At 39.8% G+C, this 17,030-nt stretch overlaps 1 long non-coding RNA gene across 1 annotated transcript in view; it reads right to left on the bottom strand.

Moving 5' to 3' along the window:
• Positions 1 to 16,707, bottom strand: part of LOC125937664 (uncharacterized) — a 206,182-nt gene extending 189,475 nt beyond the window's left edge. The window contains exon 1 of the long non-coding RNA XR_007462458.1: positions 16,611 to 16,707. This is a non-coding gene — a long non-coding RNA (uncharacterized LOC125937664). The remainder of the gene's footprint in view (positions 1 to 16,610) is intronic.
• Positions 16,708 to 17,030: the final 323 nt, after the last annotated feature.

Below are 17,030 nucleotides of genomic sequence, written 5' to 3'. Positions count from 1 at the left end.
AGCAGGGCAAGGGCTGTGCTTTTGTCTCCCAACCCCTCTCTCCTCACTGTGCCTAGTGGCATGCTGGTAAATATTTAACCACCAGCTCCGTGATTGGTGGGGCATGCCAATTTCTGTGGTGTAAATACGCCCACCATGACCAATTTGAAACTCCTGATGTAACAGGGTTGGGAAGTGATGTTCACCCTCAGCTCTCACAAGAGGTATGAATCATCATGGCACACACCTTGGTCATGGAACCAGCCAGGGGAACATCACAACCTGTCCAGCCAAATGCAACACACCTGCCAGTAATGGTCCCTTGCTCTGCGTGGCGAGAAACCACAAAAATAAAACCGTAACACTGGCAAGATTTTATAAAAATGAGTTCTTAGTTCTAAAGACAAACTCTTCTAACTGCATTTTAAAAATCACTGTTTCAGAACCACCCCCCCCTGAAATGATACTCCATTTCAAAATTAATAATGAACAGAAACTATATATTTTAAGTAACACGACAATCAGGACTATAAGTTATTCCTCATTAGTGGGAAAGAAAATCTTATACAAAAAAAAAAAAAAGAACTCAAAAGAGGCTAAGGAATTAATCACTTTTATAAATAGTGTCAAAGGAAACGATTATACCTTTGGATTCTGTTGAAAGCACAAAATTTATTTTAGAAAATTCCTATTCCTGATACTGCTTAATAATATAGAGGAACCTTAAGCAATCTATTACTTAGTTACGCGATTACTCCTTTGCCTCAAATACTTGGTGTTTTATATAAACCGTGGCATGTCCTTTCTTCTTTTTTTTTTTTTTTTTGTTATTAACACGTGGTCCAAAATTAGGAGGTTGGTATAGCCTAGCAGCGAAATGTATCATCTCTCCGTCAGGCTGCCTCAGACGAAGCCCCAACTCTACTACCTGCCAGGGGTGTATTCTTGGTCCCGTCATTTAACTTCCCTCCTAACTCCAGTATCCACGGGGATGACATAAACGTAATAACAGTAACTATATCCCAGGACTTGTAAAAAGTGGAGATGAGATAATTCATGCCTATGCTTAACACATTTCCCAGCACGCAGTAGATACTCTGGAGACATTAGCTTCAGGGCGCTCAGTCATACAGGCAGATCTCCTGACCAAAAGCCTGTGGACTCTGTCCAACCAACCAACCATCATGACAGCTACATTGTAGGCATTTCTCAGAGAGTTTATTATATTGATGGAGCATGCAGTCTACTTCAGGCTCAGAACAAGTATTCTAATTCACATGTCTTTTGTTTCACAGTCATGGCTGTGTGATTTTACATTTACACTTCTTCTTTTTCCTCCTCACTGTTCGTGTCTCCCAGAGGGTTCTTATTGCCTCCACCCTACCATCTATGTGTTTAGTCACCCACTTAAGACTTAAAGAGAGAAGAAGTCCCTGACCTAAGTGGCAACAGGAGATTCCTGTGTATGTTTACTAACGGTGGTGCTTTGTTGACAGGGATGTTTTTTCTGTTTTTACTTTTTTGTTTTCTTGCAAAAACCAGGTAGACTGGCCAGGTAAGGAGCAGGAAGAGGTAGAAAGTGAACTTGGATAGGAGATGAGAGCTTTTGACACAATGGCAGAAGAAGAGAAATCTTCCATTACGTGGACCAGGGAGCTGACAGCAAGGAGACTCGGAGATGTGCATTGCCAACTAAAGACCAACTAAGGACCACGCCTCCTGCCCACACCCACCACCTCTTCATTATCTATGGACAGCACACTTTCAGTGATCCTGGCCCCTATAGTAAGTTTTCAGAGGAAAAATGGACGGACAACTTCTGGCAGGATGGACAACTTCTGCCTTTCATAAAGGCTAGGAGCGGCTGGGAACTTCTGGACAACTTCTGCTGGCTACAGCAGCTGGGAAGACACAGAATGAGTCATTCTGTATCTAATACATCACCTCTGTTATACATGTACTGGTACAGGTGTTCTACATCAGAATTTCTTGACCTCAGCAGTATTGACATTTTGGCTAGGCAATTAGTTGTTATTTGGAACTATCCCATGCATTGTGATAGCACCTGCCCCCTACTTGTAACAACCAAAGATGCCTCCAGATAATGCCAAATGTCCCCTGGGAGGCAAAATCACCCCTGGGTGAGGAACACTGTTCTACACAATAACCAGATGACAAAGCCATGATCCCCATGGCACAAAAGAAAGAGAAACATAGATAATCTGTAGGTTGCCCAAGGTCCCAGAGCTAACGAATGGCACGCCTTGTTTGAAACATGCATTTCTTCATTACTCTGCCTCTCCTGTGATTTCCAAGTCTATTTCAGAATCTTTAAGACTGTAGGCATTTCACAAATGTTTGTTAAATTCATCAATACATGAATGAACTTGGTAACTACCCACATTTTAATTCTCCAGGTTCTAGTCCTCCATCAAAGTAGATAGGCAGAAAACTCATACTTAGTCACGAGATCCACTGAGGCTAAAGTGGTGACATTCAGCCAAGTTCTCACCAGCATACAGTGGACTGTCATTTAGAAGAGCCCAAGTTACACGAGGTTATGCTGAAACTACTAACAGATCAGGGATCATAGGGGTTGTATGACAGACCCAGGACCAGTTGTTAATTTCTCTGGCACTCAGGGTTCTCGTTTGTGAAATATTCTCACCTCACTCTCCTGTGAAGCCCAGAGATGGGGCAGGTAAAGTGTTTGTGACAAAGTCTGGCACGTAGGTGACACAGTCAGTACAAACTCTTACCACCCTTATTATCACTACTTGCTTGCATAAACTGCCTTCTTGTCTGTAGCACATAAATCACACAACAGCAGGATGCTGAGCCCTTCTTCCCTTTATGAGCAAAGATCCTGGATCATGGAAGTGTGCATTACAATTCATATAAGGAATACGAACGAGCCTTGGGGTACCTGGGTGGCTTAGTCGGTCGAGCATCTGACTTCATCTCAGGTCATGAGCTCACGGTTTGTGAGTTCAAACTTTGCATCAGGCTCGCTGCTGTCAGCACAGAGTCTGCTTCAGATCCTCTGTCCCTCCCCCTCTCTCTCCCTGCCCCTACCCTGCTCACGCTGTCTCAAAAATAAATACAAAAATAAAACAAAATTAAAATAAAAAAAAAGAATAAGTACGAGCCTGGCCATGGGTGTCAGGAGACCTGGATTCTTGTTCTGACCCTAATGAGCCATGGGAAGGTGACTGTGTCACTTGACCCTCTGGGACTATTTTATTGTCTGATATGTAGGAGACACATGATAATTCAGATATTTCCTAAATCTCTTGTTCTTTGAACCTGTGTCTGTGAGATAACCATCTGCTGCAGTAGTAAAACAACAATCTCCCCGAAGCCACTTCAGTGAACTATTATGGAATTTAGATTCGAGTTGTTAAAATCAATAATCAAATCACCAAACATATAAGTTAGCTAACATGACTTGATTATTTCTATGCATGGCAAATAACTTGGATTTAAATATTTATGATTTTGCAGCCAGTTCAGGAATGCAGTCTTCTGTCATGTATTGAATAAAGATAATCAATGGAAAATAATGCCTCCCATCAAGCTCCAGTCAAATTGAATGTTGAACAGCCTAAGTGCAGACACAGCAGATTAAAAAAAAAAAAAAATCAATCTTCTAACACTGGGCCTAAACTTATAAATACTGAACAACCCACTCTTTCCTCTAGAACTACTCAAATTTCTGTTTCTGCTCCTGTGTTTGTGACATTCTTTCCATCTCGAATGCTCTATTGACTTTCAAGGCCTATTGCAGCCGGACAATGAAGTCTCTTGAATCTTCTCATGAGATGCAACACCAGCTGCCTCTAAGTTCATTTAGTCAAAAATATTCGTTGCACAGAATACTATTCGTTACATAGAACACTTACTCTACCATATTCCCTGGAGCTCAGGGCAGCGGAGATGATTACAAAACCTGCGAGCACCTCATGCACTGAAAGAGTAAGGTAAGAAGACACGGGCAAATTGGGGAAGATGACCCAAGAGAAAGGTGGGAAGTAGGAGAGAGCGACAAGCTGGTGCCATTGCTTTGTTCTTTAACCATTGCACCTTTGGTAAACAAGGCACTGTTTCAGATGAATAAGCCTATGGAGAAAGGGTAAGAATGATTTGCGTAAGCTGGCATAAGCCAGGGCAAGTTTAATGAGGGGGTGGACACAATCAGATTAGTATTTTCCAGCCCTGACAACAACATGGAAGGTGGAACAGAGAAGGGCAAGACCAGGTAAAAAAACAGACGAACAGTTAGGAGGCTGTTGAAGCAACAGACAGCAGATACCATAGCAACAAGGACAGAAGGCAACAAGAACAAGTGAACATGAGGACAAAATTTGAAAGGTTTTAAGGGGTAAAATCAACAGAACTTTATTGAATGTGGTGATTAAGAGAGAGGGCAGAGTCAGTGATGATATCCTGATTCCTGACTTGGAAGATGGAGGGAATGGATTCACCCATAGGGGGTTCAGCAAGCACAGCAGATTTTGGGGGTGGAGTAATGTCCATTTCAGATATATTGAGTCTGAAGTGCAGTGGAAAATATCAGTGCAGATATCCATGAGGCATTTAAATATATAAAATCAGAAGCTCAGAAAAGTGATAAGAAAGGAAGATGTAGGGAAGGAGGAGCCAAGATGGCGGAACAGCATGGAAGTTTTTCTGTGTGTCTCGCGTCCATGAAATACAGCCAGACCAACACAAAACCATTCTACACACCTAGAAAACTGATTGGAGGATTAACACAACAATCTGCACAACCTGAACCACAGAATTCAGCAGGTACGCAGCACGGAGAGGTGAGCTTGGGAAGTTAGAAGGCACAGGAAGGGAGGTGCTTTTGCGAGCGGAGAGAAGATGGAGACTGGGGGGGGTGGGGGAGAATACGGGAAAAACACCCCTCCCCAAAAGCAGCTGGAGAGAAAGTGGAAAATTGGAAACAACCGCAGGGACTAAACTAAAAAGAGAGAAAGGAGAAAGGAGAGGGTTTAAATTCCATTAAGACTGTAAACAAGGGGAGCGCAAAGTCTGCAACTCCACAGCTCGATACCTGGCGGTGATCTGGTGGGAAGGGCAAATCCTCAGGAACAGAGTGGGGTCCGGGAGGTTCTCGGGCCACACGGGGAAAGTGGTTCCACTGCTGGAAGGACATTTGGTAGAGACTGTTGAAGCCACCTGGTCCCAGCAGACCCCGGAAGGCAGACACATTCGTTGGTGCTGGGGCAAGGTCGTTGAGGGTGAAGCCTGGTGCCAGATGTGTGTTGCGATTTTCCATAATCCCTGAAACGCTGATGCTACTCTGTCTCATGATCTTTTTTGGGATGGGCTGGCACCTGGCTGCAGTCTCGGGGCACAGGGAGCAGCAGGGTCCAGCAAGCGTTCCTGGATGCAGCCTACATTCGGCCATTGCTCATTCGGCCTCTGCTCGGTGAGACCCTCCCACAGAGGGGCGGAACGGGTCAAAGCTGCAGTCCTTCAGAAGTAAGGGGCTGGGGCAAACAGCCGCAATTTGAGACAAAACTCGGGAGAGAGGTACTGCCTGGGGCCCGGTCATGGAAAGTGGAAAAGCGGGGAGTGGATGAAAGCTGAAGACAAAGGACAGGTACGCAATTGCTGATCTGGGAGAAGAGACTGGGTAGCTGGGTGGCGCCATTTTCCCGCTCCCACACATACACACCTATGAGCACTGCAACAATCCACCCCAGTAGGCTAGCAGCACCATCTAGTGGAGAGCGGAGTGGAGCTGTTACACTGAGCCCCGCCCAACTGGGGCCAACTTCGCTCTTGAAGAACACAAGTCTCACCACCCGCTTAGTTTATGGACTACAAACGCTACATAGACTGACTCCTAGGGGAAAACGAAATCACTTCAGTCCTACTTCAATCTGTCAGCAGGTTCATCTATACAATTTTCTTTTTCTTTCTTTCTTTCTTTCTTTCTTTTTCACTTTTACACTTCTTTTCTTTTTCTTGAATACATAAAGAGAAAAGTTCATTTTTATTTTCAATTTTTACTAAAAATATTTTTCTTTAATTTCTATTACTATATTTTTTTAACTTTGTGTAAATTTTTTCAAATTCTATTTTACTTCCATCATTTTATTTTGGTCTACATTCGCCTTTTCAAATTTTTGAATGATTTCCTTTCCTTTCTTTTTCTTTTTTCTTTTTCATTTTTCTTTTTCTTGAATGCAGAAAGAGAAAAACTTCATTTTTACTTTCAATTTCTATTAAAAATATTTTTAATTTTTTTTACTATATTTTTTGCTTCTACGTAAATTTTCTCAAATTCTATTTTACTTCTATCATTTTTTTTAGTCTACTACAGTGTATTCACTTTGTCAAATTTTCAAACGATTGTTTTTCTTTTTTTAAATCTTTTTTATATTTTTCATTTCTTTTCTTTTTCTTGAATACAGAAAAAGAAAAAATTCATATTTATTTTTAATTTTTATTAAAAATATTTTTCTTTAATATTTTTTCTACCATATTCTTTACTTTTGTGTATATTTTTTCAAATCCTATTTTACTGCCATCATCTCATTTTAGTCTACTTCAGTGTATTCATTTTTTCAAATTCTCAAACGATTTCCTTTTTGTCCCCCCGCTTTTTCTCCTCTAATCTGTGAAACCACTCAACATCCAGACCAAAACACACCTAGGATATAGCATCATTTACTCGATTTGTGTGTGTGTGTGTGTGTGTTTAATGTTTTTTAAATTTTAATTATTTTTATTTTAATTTTCTACCTCATTAATCCCTTTTCTCCCTTCAAAATGACAAAATGAAGGAATTAACCCCAAAAGAAACAGCACAAAGAAACGACAGCCAGGGATTTAAACAACACAGATACAAGCAAGATGTCTGAACCAGAATTTAGAATCACGATAATAAGAATACTAGCTGGAGTCAAAAATAAATTAGAATCCCTTTATGCAGAGATAAAAAAAAAAAAAGTAAAAGTAGTAAGAAAGAAGTTAAAAATGCTATAACTGAGCTGCAACCATGGATGGATGCAGTGGCGGCAAGGAGGGATGAGGCAGAACAGAGAATCAGCAATATAGAGGACAAACTTGTAGAGAATAATGAAGCAGAAAAAAAGAGGGAGATTAAGGCAAAAGAGCACAATTTAAGACTTAGAGAAATCAGTGACTCATTAAAAAGGAACAACATCAGAATCATAGGGATCCCAGAGGAGGAAGAGAGAGAAATAGGGGTGGAAGGGTTATGTGAGCAAATCATAGCGGAAAACTTTCCTAACCTGGGGAAAGACACAGACATCAAAATCCAGGAAGCACAGAGGACCCCCCCATTACATTCAACAAAAACCGACCATCAACAAGGCATATTATAGTCAAATTCACAAAATACTCAGGCAAGGAGAGAATCATGAAAGCATCAAGGGAAAAAAGTCCCTAACCTACAAAGGAAGACATACCAGGTTTGCAGCAGACCTATCCACAGAAACTTGGCAGGCCAGAAAGGAGTGGCAGGATATATTCAGTGTGCTAAATCAGAAAAATATGCAGCCAAGAATTCTTTATCCACCAAGGCTGTCATTCAAAATAGAAGGAAAGACAAAAAGTTTCCCAAACAAAAATTAAAGGAGTGTATGACCACTAAACCAGGCCTGCAAGAAATTTTAAGGGAGACTCTCTGAGGGGAGAGAAGATGAAAATAAATAAATAAATAAATAAATAAATAAATAAATAAATAAATAAGTATTACACACACACACACACACACACATACACACATACACACAGAGAGAGAGAGAGAAAGAAAGAAATGCCAAATGCAACAAAGATTAGAAAGGACCAGAGAACAACACCAGAAACTCCAACTCTACAAGCAACATAATGGCAATAAATTCATATCTTTCAGGACTCACTGTAATCATCAATGGACTCAATGCTCCAATCAAAAGACATAGGGTAACAGAATGGATAAGAACACAAGATCCATCTATATGCTGTTTACAAGAGACCCACTTTAGACCTAAAGACACCTTCAGGTTGAAAATAAGGGGAAGGAGAACCATCTATCATGCTAATGGTAAACAAAAGAGAGCTGGAGTACCCATACTTATATCAGATAATCTAGACTTTATTTTTTTTTTATTTTTTTTACGTTTATTTATTTTTGAGACAGAGAGACAGACCATGAATGGGGGGAGGGTCAGAGAAAGAGGGAGACACAGAATCGGAAACAGGCTCCAGGCTCTGAGCTGTCAGCACAGAGCCCGACGCGGGGCTTGAACTCATGGACCACGAGATCATGACCTGAGCTGAAGTCAGCCGCTTAACCGACTGAGCCACCCAGGCGCCCCATTCTAGACTTTAAAATAAAGACTGTATCAAGAGATGCACAAGGGCATTATATCATAATAGAGGGGTCTATCCATCAAGAAGACCTAACAATTGTAAACATTTATGCGCCAAATGTGGAGGCACCCAAATATATAAATCAATTAATCACAAACAAAGAAACACATCGATAGTAATACCATAATAGTAGGAGACTTCAACACTCCACTCACAGCAATGGATAGATCATCTAATCAAAAAAATCAACAAGGAAACAATGGCTTTGAATGACACACTGGACAAGATGGACTTAACAGATATATTCAGAACATTTCATCCTAAAGCAGCAGAATATACATTCTTCTCCAGTGCACATGGAACATTCTCCAGAATAGACCATATACAGGGAAACAAATAGGCCTAAATAAGTACAAAAAGATCGAGATCATACTGTGCATATTTTCAAACCACAACGCTATGAAACTCGAAATCAACCACAAGAAAAAATTTGGAAAGTTAACAAATACTTGGAGACTGAAGAACATCCTACTAAAGAATGAATGGGCTAACCAAGAAGTTAAAGAGGAAATTAAAAAGTATACGGAAGCCAATGAAAATGATAACGCCACAACCCAAAACCTCTGGGACGCAGCAAAGGCGCTCATAAGAGGAAAGTATATAGCAATCCAGGCCTTCCTAAAGAAGGAAGAATAACCTCAGATACACAACCTAACCTTACACCTTAAGGAGCTGGAAACAGAACAGCAAAAAAACCCAAAACCAGCAGAAAACAGGAAATTAATAAAGATTAGAGCAGAAATTAATGATATCAAAACCAAAAAAACAGTAGAACAGATCAATGAAACCAGAAGCTGGTTCTTTGAAAGAATTAACAAAGTGATAAACCACTAGCCAGTTTCATCAAAAAGAAAAGGACCCAAATAAATAAAATCAAGAATGAGAGAGATCACAACCAACACAGCAGAAAACAATAATAAGAGAATATTATGTGCAATTATATGCCAATAAAATGGGCAATCTGGAAGAAATGGACAAATTCCTAGAAACATATACACTACCAAAACTGAAACAGGAAGAAATAGAACATTTGAACAGATGTATAACCAGTAAGGAAATCGAATAAGTAATCAAAAATCTCCCAAAAAACAAGAGTCCAGGGCCAGATGGATTCCCAGGGGAATTCTACCAAATATTTAAGGAAGAGTTAACACCTATTCTCTTGAAGCTGTACCAAAAAAATAGAAATGGAAGGAAAATGTCCAAACTCTTTCTATGAAGCTAGCATTGCCTTGATTCCAAAACCAGACAGAGACCCCACTAAAAAGGAGAACTATAGACCAATTTCCCTGATGAACATGGATGCAAAAATCCTCAACAAGATATTAGCCAACCAGACCCAACAATACATTAAAAAAATTATTCACTACAACCAAGTGGGCTTTATACCTGGGATGCAGGGCTGGTTCAACATCCACAAAACAATTAACATGATTCATCACATCAATAAAAGAAAGGACAAGAACCATATGATCCTCTCAATAGATACAGACAAAGCATCTGACAAAATACAACATCCTTTCTTGATAAAAACCCTCCAGAAAGTAGGGATAAAAGGAGCATACCTCGAGATCATAAAAGCCATTATGAATGACCCAAGGGTAATATCATCCTCAATGGAGAAAAACTGAGAGCTTTCCCCCTAAGGTCAGGAACAACACAGTGATGTCCACTCTCACCACTGTTATTCAACACAGTATTGGAAGTCTTAGCCTCTGCAATCAGACAACACAAAGAAATAAAAGTCATCCAAATCAGCCAGAAGGAGGTCAAACTTTCACTCTTCGCAGATGACATGATACTCTATATGGAAAACCCAAAAGATTCCACCTAAAAACTGCTAGAATGGATTCATGAAATCAGCAAAGTTGCAGGATACAAAATCAATTCAGAGAAATCGGTTGCATTCCTATACACCAACAATGAAGTGACAGAAAGGGAAATCAAGGAACCAATCCCATTTACAGTTGCACCAAAAACCATAAAATACCTAGGAATAAATCTAACCAAACAGGTGAAAAATCTATACACTGAAAACTATAGAAAGCTTATGAAAGAAACTGAAGAAGACATAAAAAAATGGAAAAAGATTCCATGCTCCTGGATAGGAAGAACAAATATTGTTAAAATGTCGATACTACCCTAAGCAATCTACATATTCAATGTAATCCCTATCAAAATAACACCAACATTCTTCACAGAACTAGAACAAATAATCCTAAAATTTGTATGGAACCAGAAAAGACCCCGAATAGCCAAAGCAATCTTGAAAAAGAAAACCAAAGCAGGAGGCATCACAACCCCAGACTTCAAGCTATACTACAAAGCGGTAATCATCAAGACAGTATGGTGCTGGCACACGAACAGACACTCAGATCAGTGAAACAGAATAGAGAACCCAGAAACGGACCCACAAAACGTATGGCCAACTCATCTTTGACAAAGCAGGAAAGAATATCCAATGGAATAAAGATAGTCTCTTCAGCAAGTGGTGCTGGGAAAACTGGACAGAGACATGCAGAAGAATAAACCTGGACCACTTTCTTACACCATACACATCAATACACTCAACATGGATGAAAGACCTAAATGTAAGACAGGAAGCCATCAAAATCCTCAAGGAGAAAGCAGGCAAAAACCTCTTTGATCTTGACCACAGCAACATCTTCCTCAACACGTCTCTGGAGGCAAGGGAAACAATAGCAAAAAATGAATTCCTGGGACCTCATCAAAATAAAAAGCTTCTGCATAGCGAAGGAAAAAATCCACAAAACTAAAAGGCAACTGACAGAATGGGAGAAGATATTTGCAAACGACATATCAGATAAAGGGTTAGTATCCAAAATCTATAAAGAACTTATCAAACTCAAAACCCAAAAAAACAAGTAACCCAGTGAAGAAATGGGCAAAGGCATGAAGAGACATTTCTCCAAAGAAGACATCCAGATGGCCAACCGACACATGAAAAAATGTTCAACTTCACTCATCATCAGAGAAATACAAATCAAAACCACAATGAGATACCACCTCACATCTGTCAGAATAACTAACATTAACAACTCAGGCAACAACAGGTGTTGGTGAGGATGTGGAGAAAGAGGATCTCTTTTGCATTGTTGATGGGAATGCAAGCTGGTGCAGCCACTCTGGAAAACAGTATGGAGGTTCCTCAAAAAACTAAAAATAGAACTACCCTACGACCCAGCAATTGCACTACTAGGTATTTATCCACGGGATACAGGTGTGCTGTTTGTTTTTTGTTTTTTTTTAATTTTTTTTTAACTTTTTATTTTTATTTTTATTTTTGAGACAGAGAGAGACAAAGCATGAACGGGGGAGGGTCAGAGAGAGGGAGACACAGAATCTGAAACAGGCTCCAGGCTCTGAGCTGTCAGCACAGAGCCCGACACAGGGCTCGAACTCACGGACCTCTAGATCATGACCCGAGCGGAAGTCGACCGCTTAACCGACTGAGCCACCCAGGCACCCCTAGGTATGCTGTTTTGAAGGGACACATGCACCCCCATGTCTATAGCAGCACTATCAACAATAGCCAAAGTATGGAAAGAGCCCAAATGTCCATCGATGGATGGATGGATAAAGAAAATGTGGTGTGTATGTGTGTATGTATGTGTATATATATATATATATATATATATATATATACACACACATGTGTATATGTGTATACACACACACACACACACACACACAATAGAGTATTACTTGGCAATCAAAAAGAATGAAATGTTGCCATTTGCAACTACGTGGATGGAACTGGAGAGTATTATGCTAAGTGAAGATGGCCAGTCAGAGAAAGACAAAAATCATATGACTTCACTGATATGAGGACTTTAAGAGACAAAACAGATGAACATAAGGGAAGGGACACAAAAATAATATAAAAACAGGGAGGGGGACAAAACAGAAGAGACTCATAAACATGGAGAACAAACTGAGGGTTACTGGAGGGGTTGTGGGAGGGGAGATGGGCTAAATGGGTAAGGGGCATTAAGGAATCTACTCCTAAAATCATTGTTGCACTATATGCTAACTAATTTGGATGTAAATTTTTAAAAATAAATAAATAAATTAAAAATAAATAAATAAAAGAAAGGAAGATGTAGGTTTTTTAACCTTGTGTGTGTGTGTGTGTGTGTGTGTGTGTGTGTGTAAAATACAACACATGTCCAGGAAAGTATGTATATATAAATAAATATAAAACTCAATAAATTAATATAAATATCCACATAACTCCCACTCAAGTCAAGAAATAGAACATTTCCAATTCCAAAAGCTAGCTTTTCCTAATCACAACCAGGTCCCTTCCTCTTAACAGAACTACTGTCTTAATTTATGGTAATCATTTCCTTCTCTTCCTATTTTAGCACTCAATTATACATCCTTAATCACTCCAGTTTAGACTAGAATTATACCTATTTTGACTTTTATACAAATGGAATCATATGGGGCACATTCTTTTATGTCTAATGTCTTACCTTCAACATATTTGCAAATATGTTGTGCTTTGCTCTGTATTACTACAGTTCATGTCTTTTCACTGGGATATAGTACTCATTTTTTTTTTTTGGGTCGGGGATCCCTGAGTTATCTTGGTTATTATGAATAAAGTTGTTATGAGCACACTTATCACCTGGTAGACACATCTGTTGGGTAATTAACTTGGAATGGAATGGCTAGGTCAAGAAATTGCATAGTATTGCCAACTTTAGAAGATTGCAAACTATGTTTTTGGCAACCATACCAATTTATACAACCATCAGTAGTAAATAAGGGTTCCAGTTGATACACAACCTCACCAACACTCAATACCGGGTGTCTTTTTAGTTTCAGCCATTCTGGTGGGTGTGTCAGGGCCCCACATGTGGCATTTCCTTGCTACCTAATAAAGCTGAACACCTGTCCATCTGTGTATGAACCATTTAGATACCCTCTTTTGTGTAATGTCTGTTCTATTATCTTGCCTGGTTCCTCCTCCCCGTCAGGTTGTCTTTCTGTTATTGATTTATAGAAGATCTTTATACTTTCTTTTCTAATTTTTAAAAATGTTTATTGAGGTGGGATATCAGAGAGAGAGGGAGAGAGAATCCCAAGCTGCAGGGTTCAAACTCACAAACCATGAGATCATGACCTGAGCTGAAATCAACAGTCAGATGTTTAACCGACAGCCACCAGGAGCTCCTAAGAGCTCCTTTTTTTCTAGGTAAAAGCCCTTTGTTAGTTACATGTATCACAAGCAGGTTTTCTCACGATTTTTTTTTTTACTCTTTATTTTTATTTTTATTTTTTTTTTAATTTTTTCAACGTTTTTTATTTATTTTTGGGACAGAGAGAGACAGAGCATGAACGGGGGAGGGGCAGAGAGAGAGGGAGACACAGAATCGGAAACAGGCTCCAGGCTCCGAGCCATCAGCCCAGAGCCTGACGCGGGGCTCGAACTCACGGACCGCGAGATCGTGACCTGGCTGAAGTCGGACGCTTAACCGACTGCGCCACCCAGGCGCCCCTTTTTTTACTCTTTAAATGAAGGTTATTGATGAACAGAAGTTTTACATTTTACCATATTCTATCAAGTTTTTTCTTACGCTTAATACTTTTTAAAAAAAAATTTTTTTAATGTTTTATTTATTTTTGAGACAGAGAGAGACAGAGCATGAATAGGGGAGGGTCAGAGAGAGAGTGAGACACAGAATCTGAAGCAGGCTCCGGGCTCTGAGTTGTCAGCACAGATCCTGATGCAGGGCTCGAACCCACGGATCATGACCTGAGCTGAAGTCGGACGCTCAACTGACTGAGCCACCCAGGCGCCCCTGCTTAATACTTTTTTTTTTATTTAGTTAAAAAAAAAGTTACCCCAATGACATGAAGATATTCTTCTCAATTTTCAAGAAATGTCATCGTTTTGACTTTCACTGATTTGGCATATGGCTTGAGGTTGGCATCAACTTATTGCAGCGCCATGAATCAAGCGCTTGTGTGTGTTGCGGGGGGGGGGGGGTTGTATCTGTCTGTAAGTCTGTGGGATCTCAAGTCTGTCCCACTTGACTATCTGCCTATCCTTTACTCCCTTGCTATCTTACTTACTGTAGCTTCAAAACCAATCTTTGTATTTAGTGTAGCAAGTTCTCTTTTTCGAGGGTGTATTAGCTGTTTGGGACCCTTTACTAGTCCACAGAAATAGAATAATTCTGTGCATAGTCATACCAACTATTGGACATTTGCTGGGAATCAAAATGAATCCATACATGCATTTAGGAATAACTGACAGCTTGATTAGGTTGAGTCTTGCACTCCATGGACATAGAATATGTCTCCATTTACTTAGCTTTCATTATTTTCTCCCAAATTTTCTGCCTAGAGGTGTTCCACACCTTTAGATTAGATTCATTCCTCTAAATTTGTTTTCTAATTTTTTTTAAGTTTATTTATTTATACTAAGAGAGAAAAAGAGAGAATCCCAAGCAAGCTCTGTGCTGGCACTGTCAGCACAGAGCCTGAGGTGGGGATCAATCCCACAGACTGTGAGATCATGAGCTGAGCCAAAATCAAGAGTTGGACGCTTAACCAACTGAGCCACTCACGGATCCCTAAATTCCCTTTTTAATTTTGCTAAGTGACCTGTGTATCCTCTTAGATTTGTGACATGCAAAATCATACCATTGGCAAATGATGATGGTCATGGACACACATAAAAAAATCCTTAACAATGTATGAACATACTGAACTGTCATGTGTCAAAAAGGGCAATCTATCATGTCCAAACTAGATATTTCAGAAATGTAAGTTCTCAAGTCAGATTGCCCTTTAATGCTTCTTCTTGGTAATATCCTGGTCAAATTTTACTATTCAAGTCATAAGACCAATAGGAAATATTATCATGTCTTCTCTCTCAGTAGGATTTTATATAAGATTTCTTCCTTAATTATTTGGTAGAATTTTCTGGGAAAGCTATATGAGCCTGGATTTTTCTTGGTGGGAACATTTTTGTTCATGGGGCTGAATCATTAATAGCTATAGGCCACATACAACTTTGTACCTCTTAGTTACCCCTAAATTTTGCTTTGTGAAAGCTTACTTCTCCTAGTAGTCCATAATCCTCTTGAAAGCCAGAACTTTGTCTTCTGCTCATTTGCAACTCCAGTACATGTCTTAGAATCTGGCACCTTGCAAATGCCCAGTGAATCTAATTTAAATAACTACATTATTCATTTGGGAATCGTTCTCAATACTTAATACCAACATAATAGGTATGTATTTTGTCTAATGGTCTTTATTTACCTCACTGGTGTCTATGGGAAAGGTTAGTATCTTCTCCAAGGACTAATAAGGGCCCCCAGAATTTATGAGCACTTAAGTACATCAGCAACCTGAGGGTAAGGGAGAGACAAAGGAAGGGGAAGCCTTTGTGATCTGTCTGGAGGAGTCTCCAGTCTGCCAGAGGAAACAACACGCACATGCCAGTTTAGAAAAACTAAACACTTTCCTTTCTAGTTCTTGAAAAACACGGATTTTAGATAGCATTACTGCTTTCAAGGGTTACACTGAGCAGACATAGCCCTTCCACAAGTACTCCTTTGAGAAATCTCAGGATGATGCTCTCCCCTCCATAATTTAAGTGTTCTATTATGTAGTAACTTATACTTTACTACTGGGCTTAAAATTTATATTGCATTCTTTAAGAGCCTGGCAATGCACTGCAAACAGGCAACGAGAAACACCTTGGAAATACTCTTATAACATCAGCATCATTCTGATTCCCTAGTGGGAAAGGAGGTGAGGCAGCGTCGTCTTGGTAAGTACAGGTCCTAGAAGGCCAGAGTGGAATGTGGGGCTTCTCACATTCATTGTTCCCTGTGCCAATTGCCAGAAGGGAGGACCATGCAGCAGACCTCAAAGAACATATCTAACCCATCAGGAGAGCAATAATGTCCCCAGCGAGGATAAGGGCTGAAGTCTGGAGCCAAGGGTCAATGAGCAAAGAATGGCTAAATTCATAAAACAAAGAACAACCGATCAAGACACAATTCAGGGAGGGAATCAAGCAAACATGAGAGATCCCTGGTTTCGTTCTCAGCTATTTCCGGCATTCTGCATGTGAGCCATATTTATTTAAAGAATCTATGATAAAATAATTAGCTTTTAAAGAAAGGGATAGCATAATTTTTTTTTTAATCCGAGAGACCAGGCTTTAACCTTACCTTGGCCTTCTACTTGCTGTGTGATCTTGTAAGAAAAAACAACCACCACCACCACAAGCAATATGTAATCTTTCTGAGTTTCAGGTTCTCCACCTGTAAAATTAAAAATAATTTTAAGGTTGAATCCACAGTTAAATGAGATAGTGCATGTGAAATTTCTTAGCAGGATATTGGGCATTTGGAAAGCAATTCATAAATGCTATTTCTGCATACAGTCTGTATTGATTAAGGTAATATTAGATGCTACCATAAGTAAACCTTGAATTCTAAGTGACTTACCTCAATGAAACTTCTTTGTTCACTCACATTGGAGTCCAATGTGGGTGTCTGTGATTGGGTGGCCTTCTACAGTCTAATGCAGAGATTCAGGCTTCTTGGTTTTGTGGAAGCCCCTGCTCCTATGATACCACTGTCCCCTCC

This window comes from Panthera uncia (assembly GCF_023721935.1).
Source record: "Panthera uncia isolate 11264 chromosome A3 unlocalized genomic scaffold, Puncia_PCG_1.0 HiC_scaffold_12, whole genome shotgun sequence".
Taxonomy (NCBI): domain Eukaryota; kingdom Metazoa; phylum Chordata; class Mammalia; order Carnivora; family Felidae; genus Panthera; species Panthera uncia.
The sequence above is the reverse complement of the archived record's forward strand: the minus strand, read 5'-3'. Positions and strand labels throughout refer to the sequence as shown.